Below are 10,185 nucleotides of genomic sequence, written 5' to 3' on the forward strand. Positions count from 1 at the left end.
TGTAGGTTCTTGTTGCAGTTGTTCAGGGGTTGTGTCACAAGGCCCTTCCTGGCACAAACAGATGATGGCATTTTCTTATTTTGCTATGACTGAGCATACCCGGACAGTGGGATCCCTGGTGGTCCAGTCAGAAGTAGCGAGTGAGAAATACTGTCCTTGATTGGTGGAGGAGGCAGAATGACATAACTGGAGATGCTGTGCTGGCTCCGTGAGGTCTGTTGGGGCAAGATTTGTGCCTTGAGAGGGAAGACTGGCCAACTTTACATTTCTTCTGTGGCAGGAAACATTCAGGTTAGTCCTGGTTGGTGACAGACTTAAGATAACATAGCCTGGAACGCCACACTATTTCAGAAGGGACTGCTAGGTAAAGGTATTTAGCACCTAATGGCTTGCTTTAGCTGTTAAAAATGCATATCATAGATGTATGATTCACTGAACAGCTTCCTTATTACAGTCGAGGCCAGAAGATTGGAAAATTAAAGGAGATTTTGAGAATGGAAGGGCCATTTAAGTCCATTGTTGGTGCCTGAACAAGAGACACTGTAAGAAAAATAAACATCATACAGCATGTTAAAACAGATATTTTCAGTGCCGTCAGATGCATATCATCAAGGATTGTGTCGTTGGCATAACCATCGAAGGGACTCCGAATATAGGACGTCTTTACAATCGGGTAGAAGAGGTGAAATACTTTAGTCACAAATATTGGTTGGGTTGTCTCACGTAGAGATATAATTAAGGGGTTATTTAGTGTTTGAAGTTCTCCATTCTCCTCGTAGGGAAATTTTTACTGTAAGATCTAATACAGGGGGCGTGGCCGGACCGTGGACCAAGATGACTGCGTAGTCTTGGAGCTCCACCAAACTCCCTAAAGACAATGTCCATCCTAGAGCCTGCATGCAGTCCTGCGTTGTGGAATGACTGTAAATATGCCCTATACATCGACCGGAATGCAGCAGTGTAATCGTTTTACTGCCTGTTGATCCGGGGCCGCTCTGCCCACAAGGTGCGTGCTGGGGCCTGTGTCTTGTGGCCAAGCCCCGACCTCAATGCGTGCCATAAGGGGCGGAGGCCTCCTTTCCACATCGCATAGGCACGAGCCTCACCTGGTCGACTCGTAGGATTGCGGTGTCCCCGCTGGGGCCACAATAACTGTCTTGCTGCTCTTTGCCCACTTCCGAGGCATGTGACCGGCGCGGGCTCCCTGAATGGCAGTGGGTAAGCCTGCATGCATATTTAATCTCCTAGGCGCTCCGGCCCCCTGCTGGCACTGCGCTGAAGTGCTGCGGCCCCCTTTACAGTGCACGAGCACCAGCCAGCGTTTGTTGGGCCCCCTCTCTCTGCAATTGGGCTCCTTGCCCCCCCCTCATTGGAGCGCTGAGGCCCTCATTAATCTGGATGCACTGGATGGACTTGCAACAATAAGTGGTCAGTTTACCTTATTGGGGCAACAGGATCACGCATTGCCCCCCCTCCTCCCATGAGGACTGAGTACTTGGGATTGCACGGCATTACCACCTGGAGACCTTAAACTACGCCGGTTTGGGGTCCTTGCTGATCATCGCGTCTGGGGCCAGCTGGAAACGCTTTAGAGAGCCATTTTCTTTGCCGGTGAAACCATATTGACTGCTTGATGGGGTGGACACAGTTGTCCTGATTGATTGGGGCCTGATGGTTGTCCCATTCAATCCTGCAGCTCTACTCCTAGGCCATGGGCAAGGGGGATCCAAAGCAGCGAAAACTCACCTTTGAGAAGACAGGTGGGGGTGGGTGAGGGTGACGACCATGCCGCCCCCGTCTCAGGCAATGAGGCGCTCATGGCAGAACTTAAGGCGGGCTTCCGTGCATTGGATTCGCGTTTCGACACCTCAACAAGCACCTTGACACATTGGGGGCCCTACTGGACCAGCATGATAAAAGACTGGACACAGCTGAGGACAGGGTATCTGACCTAGAGGATGGTGCGGCCCAAGCAACGAAACGTCTGTAGCGGATAGAAGGCCTACAAAAGAGTGTGGCCATGAAGAATGAGGACATTGAGGACCTTGAAGCCCGCAGTAGGTGCAAAAATGTCCGCATCATGGGTGTGCCAGAATCTACAAACACAGGTCGGCTGGATGGGTTCATTGAGGGCCTACTGGCAGACTTGTTTGGTCGGAAGTCCTTTTCCGCTGCCTTTGTTGTCGAAAGGGCGCATAGAACTCTCGGTCCGCGTCCCAACCATGGCTACCCGCCTCGCCCCATCCTTGCACGACTCTTGAACTTTAGAGATAGAGATATGCCGTTGCAACTGGCTCGAGAGCGTGGATCCCTGGCCTGGCAGGGCCCTTCCATTTCTTTGTATCCGGACTTCACAGTGATGGTTCAGGAGGCCCGTGGGAAATTTGTAGCGGTTAAGGCAGCATGGCGAAAAGCTCGCCTAATATATGGAATGCTTTATCCAGCGCGTCTGAAGGTGGACGTCGATGGCAGATCCAAGATCTTTGACTCTCCAGCTGAGGCACAGGAATTTCTTCGACTCCGCTCCAACGCTGGCTCGCTGAGAAAGTCACCCAAGCCGGAACTATAGATGCCGAACTCTTGTTCCAGCATGGAATTGTTTTCTGCGAGCTGAGGGACCTTTTTATGGCGAGACATTGATAAGTATGACTGTGCATTTTGTTCTTTTTTCAGGTTTTTTATGCTCAAGGTGGTTTATGATTATGGACTCTGGGCTCTGGCCCTAATATATTCTGTTTACAATGCATGTTTCTTAGGTTTCCAGGGACAAGGTGAGGTGTTTCCTCTCCCCCTGTGCAGTTGCACATTTCTCGCGATGTTTCCATTTTGTAAATTTTAAGTTTGCTTGATACCATTACGGGATTGTGGGTGTTCCCCTTGTTTTCGATTGAGGGCATGGGTGGTTGGGAGGGGGGTGGGGTATTCTTTAGAGCTATGGTATTACTTGTTCCTGTCTGGATTGTTTCGATATGAGGTTCCACAAGCGCATGCTGACACATCTGCGCCTTTCATAGTTATCCCCACTTGTGACGATGGCTGGTAGGATTTCCACTATCTCAGATGTCAATTTTGTTACATGGAATGTGTGGGGTTTGAACAACACTAGAAAAGGTAAACATGTATTAAATTATTTGCAGCACCATAAAGCAGATGTGGTCTTGCTGCAGGAATAAAAAAAAAGAAAAAGATCTTCCCACCATGTTGTAATGTTAGATGTGTATTTTCTTGCTGCAGGTGGTTGGTTGTGCGGAATGGTGCTCCTATAAAATCACAAAATATGTATTGCTTCAGTGTGGAGAGTGAGGTGGGGTGACCACTCCGCTCCCCAATATCTGATCCAGAAACACAAAATCATGTACAAGAGATCCTCCAGTACATGCTCACATGTAAAACATAAACATCATTTGAAAGGTCCTGCTCTTCATGCTAAAGTCAGAACCTGGCTCGTTCTTCAAGTGCATGGCAGTGGTCGCTGCCTATCCACGGAGGAGAAAAGTCTTTGTCTACCCATACTTAGAAGAGGAAAGAAACTTTTGATTAGCAGTCGTCTAAGTCAAGACAATCTTCAGATCTGCATCCAAACTCTCTAACATCTGGGCTTGAAAGTCAAGTTCTCAAAATCCATACTAATTTCTACTCAAGCAGTAGCTTACATAGGTGTGACCCTGGGTACAATAGACGCAAGAGTGTATCCTTCGGAGGAGAGGTTATCACCAATTAACAAGAAATATCTCACCTCAACACTCCTTATCCATCGCCCAGGCAAGTAGCCTCGCGCTTGGGTTAGATGGCATCTTGCATCTACATTGTTCCCAATGCCATTCTACACATGAGACCGCTACAACAAACACTGGAAGGCCAATGGTCTCAGTTTTTAGACATCTGGGATTGCAGAGTGGTTCTCTCGCAGGCTGCCAAGGAATCGCTCAAGTGGTGGGGGCAAAGTTGTCATCTCACAACAGGAGTTCCTTTTCATCAGGAACTTCCCTCATCCACGCTCATTACAGACAATTCTCCTCAGGGTTGGGGAGCCCCCCATCTCTAGAGGCGCAAACCATATGGAAGTGGCCACATGCCAGGGACCGGACCATCTCAGGTATCCATCTAGCAGGCACACTGATGTTTCAGGCAGACTCTCTCAGTTGCAAATTCCCCAAAGCTCATGACTAGATAAACTAAGAAGTCGCACAAGACATTATCCAAAAATGTGGAATGCCGCAAATTGATTTGTTTGCAGACAAAACAAAAAAAAATGCTGCAACTTCACATCCAGGTTCTCCTAACCAGGATCAAATGGTAATGCCCTTTTGATTAGCTGGTTCGGGACATTTTGCGAGTCTATAATAGCGAATTTTACCGATTCACTATTAAAGACTTGCAAAATGCAATGTATGTAGGAATTTGCAAACATTTTGCGATTCCTACATATTCCTTAATAGAGAATCGCAAATTGTGAATCGCTATTAAGGAATGCCTTCCCATTCATTTCTATGGGCCTAGAGTCCTATAGGAATGAATGGGAAGATATTCGCAATTTGCGAGTACCAAATAGGTGCTCACAAATTACGAATGCCTTTCGTGGGTGCAAGAGGGCCAAAAGGCCACCCTGATGCACCCCTGAAATATGCATGTAAGTACATGTGGCACATACGCGTTACATGGCACTTAGAAAAATACGAGGAATCTACCAATTACCACCAACTCGAAGTTGGTGGTGAATTGTGATTCTTTAACCCCTCCCATGCTCATGACGAGCTGAGCCCGTCATGAGCCACGGTGCTCCGGTGCTCATGACGAGCTCAACTCGTCATGGCCCGTGGAACGCTCAGGTGCTGGGAGAATTCCCCTCCTGTGTGTCCACAGGAGCCAATACACCTGTGACGAGCTCAGCTCGTCATGAGCACAGGAGCGCCGTGCCTCATGACGAGCTGAGCTAGTCATGAGCATGCGGGCGCCGTGCGCGCCCCCTCCCCCCAGCACAGTGGGGGGAATAACCTCCGCAGCGGAGGGGTTAATGCTAATTCGTAATTTGTGATAGCTAAAGAATTGCATTTAGGGAATCGCATTCAGGTAATCGCAAATAATTGCAATTACCCATATTGCGAATTACAAATGTTTGATACATTGCAAAACGCTTTTGTGCGATCGCAAACAGGCCGATTCTGCGAATCAGCCCGTTTCCGATGGCAAAAAGCGTTGATACATCTGGCCCTTAGGCCTTTCACTAGACTTTCTGAACATTTTGAAAGAGTTTAAAAGACCTTCTACCAGGATATCTTACACTTTCAAATGGAAACACTTCTATTTATGGTGTGCACAGAAGGGTCATCATCCGATCCTAGGCCAAGAAAATTTAATCTTACCTCATCTGTTACACCTAGCGAAGTCTGGCTTGCACTTTTCATCTATAAAGTTACACATTGCGGCCATTACCGCCTACAGAGTCTCTCACACAGGTATCCTTTCTTCTAATGCCTGCAATCAGGTTTGAAAAAGGTCTACATCCCCACTCCATGAAATCACCTTCTCCCTCATGGAAGCTCAATGTGGTTCTCTCAAAGCTAACGGGCATCCCCTTTCGAGCCGATATACGAAGCTTCCTTACAACACCTTACTTGGAAGACCTCTTTCCTAGTTGCTATTACTGAATTGAATTGAAACAAGCTTTATTTCGATATATAACACATATCTTAAAAGCATTACAAAAACACATGTATATTAAAAACACAGTAAAATGTAAAAACGTTTCATTTCATTATGTACATGGAGACGATATGGTGCACAGATACGAAGTAACCAGCTAGCTATTGGGGTACTATGAGTAGCTTCAATGATGGGGTACGCCATGCCCAGGCCAAGAATTTAGCAAGGCAAGTAGCAAACAGAGGGCGTGGATCAGATTTTAGGATTCGAAGAGCTTCAAGATGGGATCTAGTTCCGAGACTCTTACACAAAGGCTTTAACCAGATTCGGCGTGGGGCAAAATAGGCTGGGCACTCAAAAAGTAGGTGGGGCACAGACTCTATCCTACTGCTACAAAAAGGACAAAAAGGAGATGGATGTGAAAATGACCTCCAGCTAGCCGTCAATTTTCCCACTGGCAGTAACCCCAACCTGAATTTGATGTATAATGACCTGTCCCAAGATTTAGTAATCAGATCTAAATATGGTTCACAGTAGGGGACATCCTTGATCAAGAGGAATTCAACAGAAGTTCTACAAAGATTGGAATTACAACTTCTGTTGGCCGTCACCCATGACCAGTATAGCGACTTTAATGCCTGTGTGGGCGGGGCACATCTGTTAGCCCACGCATCCTCAAGGCCCAGTTCGATTAGAAGACGCTTGACTTCCTTGAACCAGCGGATTTTGGACCAGCCCGGTGTTAAAAGTAATTCCCTTAGACCCTCAGCATAGCTAGTCAATTCTGGAACCCTCCAGATATGTGCCCAAAGGAGGAGGGGGCGCAACCTCGCCTGATCCCCTATTGGACGGGTACCTGATTCCAGGAGGATTGGGAGAGCAGGAGTGCTGTGCGGCAGGCCCATAAGGTCTCTGTGAAATTTGTTTTCCGCTCTAGACAAAAGGTCTGTGTTCTGGATGCCCCAAAGTTCGGATCAATAAAGTGCTGCGCTCACCCCCCTTGCCCTGTAGATATCCAATACTGGACCAATGGGTTTGCGACCGAGGCCCGTTGTTCTTTCAAAAGTGCCCCCACCACCTTCTTGTGGGCCAACGATGCCTTTTGTAGGTGGGGTTGCCAGCTCATTGAGTCGCTTAGGCGAATACCCAAATAGTCGAATGCCTTTACCCTTTCAAGTGGGACAGAGTCCAAAGATGGTGGGGTAAAAGTTTGCTTCCGGGCGTTCAAGACCAGGAACTTGGTTTTGCTCACATTTATTAATAGACCCCTTGCGTCGCAGAAGTCCTTAAAGCCAGAGAGTAGGCGTTGCAGGCCCATTGGTGTTTTTGAGATCAGGAGGGTATCGTCTGCGAACAGGAGAGTAGGAATTTTCCTACCAGCCAGGGAAGGTGCGTCAGCAGGATGTTTAAGAAGATGCTCCACCACTCCATTAACGTATAAAGAAAATAGAGTGGGGGCAAGAACGCAACCCTGGCGGACACCCAGTTGCTATTACTTCAACACACAGACTCCGCGAAATCCAGGCTCTATGCACTAAAAAACCTTATCTGTTTTTACATGCAAACAGGGTGGTCATGAGGACACATCCCAGTTTTCTGCCAAGGGTGAACTCTGATTTCCATTTCAATCTAACCATTTCTCTTCCAACATTTTTTCCCAACCCTTCCACACCACTAGAAAGGGTATTACATTTGTTAGATCTTAAGGGAGTCATTAAGTTCTACATAGACAAATCAAAGGATATCAGACAATCTGACCATCTGTATATCAACTATGGTCCGATAAGAACTGGTTTAGCTTCTTCCAAGCAATCTATCTCTAGGTGGATAGTCTCTTGTATACTGCTCACCTACCAGTTAGCCAGTTAGGGCATTTCTTATAGACAGACCCAGAGCTCATTCTACAAGGGGTAAGACAGCTGCTACTGCTCTACTCAGAAATATACCCATTGCAGAGATTTGCAAGGCAGCAACATGGTGATCGGTACATACCTTTGCTTGCCATTATTGTCTTGACTCAGACACTCAGGTAGATGTTCAAGTAGGGCAAGATTTGTTAAGAAACCTCTTTGGTGAATTTTCTACTTAGCTGCTAGTAATTGTCTTGTATTCATCCTCAGTTGCATGGGATGGGCTAGCTACTCTATTCAGTGCTTATGACTATAGATGAATATCCCCTGGAAGAGAAGGATAAATTGCTTACCTGTAATCCTAGTTAGCTTCCAAGGGAATACTCATCAAAGTCGTAAGCAACCCTCCCCCCTCCCCGGATGAATACTTAGCGCAGCAGCTTTGATATGGGTTATCCTCTAAATGTACTTGTCACTGCAAAAAAAGTTCTGACCTAAATGTTTCCTGTGGGGCATGATGGGATTTGGGAGGTCTTGTTGGTCTAAATGTCACAGTGCCAGTTTTCTATGTTGTGGTTTTCAATGCAGCCTATTGGCTAACAATGCCTTTCATTCCCTTGCATTTTCCTATTCAAATAAAGGATATGTTTTACACTTTAAAGTTTCCATCTTTCTGTATTGCAGAAATGCTGAACGTTTTTAAGGAGTGTTGTTGTTCATTTTAAATGAAAACCTCAATGTAATTGAATAAAATATATATGCATGTTTTAGAGTACTACGTACATTATTACGGATTAAACATACATATATATCGTATTTGATATGTGCTCTGGTGTCCCCACACATGGGCAGGACTATTCAGTGCTAAAGATTTTGACGACTATTCCCTGGAAGAGAATTAGAATTACAGGTAAGTAATTTATCAATATCCCGCTTCCACCACACTCCCAATGTGATGTAAATCTAGGAAATTTGTATTTTTAAACACCAAAATATTACTCAAAGGAGAATGACATTTATAAACAGTACAAAGAAGAACAAATTGATACTTGCAAAAAGTTTATAAATCCTGAACTTTGAGGAAGTGTGTGTGATTTCCCTTGCTGAAAAAAAGCAGCACTGAGAAGGACTCTAGGGACTCATAAATAAAGAGAAGGAAATTAAGGGACAAACTATGTGATCATTAAGGACTATCACATACGAGGGAGTTAAAGCTTAAGTCCATTCACCTTATTTTCTCAACCCCTGGCATCAAAGGTAATGACAACAAATAAAAATGAAATGGTTATAGCTGCTTTGGCTTACTCAATTGGTTACAAAGGGACTACATTTTTTTTTTAATTACATTTTTATTTAAAAAATTTTTGAGCAGGAATGAAAGAGGGAGGAAAGAACAAGAGGGAAAGAAGAAGGAAAAAAAAGGAAAGTACAGGCGACAAGCCACAAATAACCCCACACAGGGGGTGCTGGAGAACGCTTTCACAAAAGAGGCAAGGGGAGGCAGCATATATGAACGTTAAATGCAGGTACAAGAGTCAATGTTCGCCAGGTGCAGAAGGAGAATTAGGCTCAAACCCCTTCACGAGTAGTCGATCGGCTGTAAACTTGCTATGAGAGGTGACGACCCCAATCGGGGGACAAAGCTGCATAAGATGTCAACATAGTCCGTCTCCATAGGTTAAGTAGTGTCGCAACAGAGAAGAACTAACAACCCCAACAGCAACCCCCCCCCACTCCCCCCCGCCCCCCCTCCCCGGCGGTGGCGACCATTCACTCATTCACATCAGGCTCTCATACAGACCAACTGGTTAAATCTGGAAGAGGTGAAGAGCACGAAGTGCGGAGGGACAGACCGCAGATGGAAGACCTCGAGACAAAAATCGGACCAGAGGACCCCAACAAGACATTTTTAAAATTGCCCAAAAATATATCTGACATTCTCTCCATGCTCAGCAGTCGCCATAGCCTCGCGTGCCACAATGAAATAGCCGGGGCAGTCGGTTTCTTCCAGGCTGCCGCTAGTGTTAACTTGGCTGCTCCCAGACACAGCCATATAATACGTTTGTCGGCCTTAGTTTGGTGTTCCAACATCGGATCACGAAGCCCCAACAGGACATAATCCATCGACTCCTGAATCGGATAACCCACGACATCCTTGATGTGGGATAAAATCTCAGACCAGAACGGGCGGATGGTAGGACAATCCCACCAGATATGGCGGAAGTCTCCCAACAGACCGCAACCCCTCCAGTACCTGTCCGAGGTGGCTGGAAATATCCGATGCAGCTTGGACGGGTAGAGGTACCAAAAGAACATGAGCTTCAAGTGAGCCTCTCTAAGGTCCAACGAGTGATTATGCGCCACCACGTCCCGCCAGAGGCTCTTCCATTTGCAGTCAGAAATGTCTCTACCTAGGAAGACCTCCCAGTGTTCCATATAGCGGGGACGACGGGATACCACGGTGTCTAGCAGCAACCCATATAGGAAGGAGATCGTCCCTTTCATAGTGGACGTGCGGAGAATGAAGGCCTCAAATGTTGTCAATGGTCTTGTGGCGGCGTCCACCACTCCCGCCGAGGTCGCCCATTGCAGGAGCTGAATGTGGCGCAAGCGTTCAGTGGGCGGAACACCATAATCTGGCATACAATTATGAAAGGTGAGAGGCGCCGTACCGTGGAACAAATGGGTAAGG

This window comes from Lissotriton vulgaris, chromosome 7 (genome assembly GCF_964263255.1).
Source record: "Lissotriton vulgaris chromosome 7, aLisVul1.2, whole genome shotgun sequence".
In the NCBI taxonomy this organism is placed as follows: Eukaryota; Metazoa; Chordata; class Amphibia; order Caudata; family Salamandridae; genus Lissotriton; species Lissotriton vulgaris.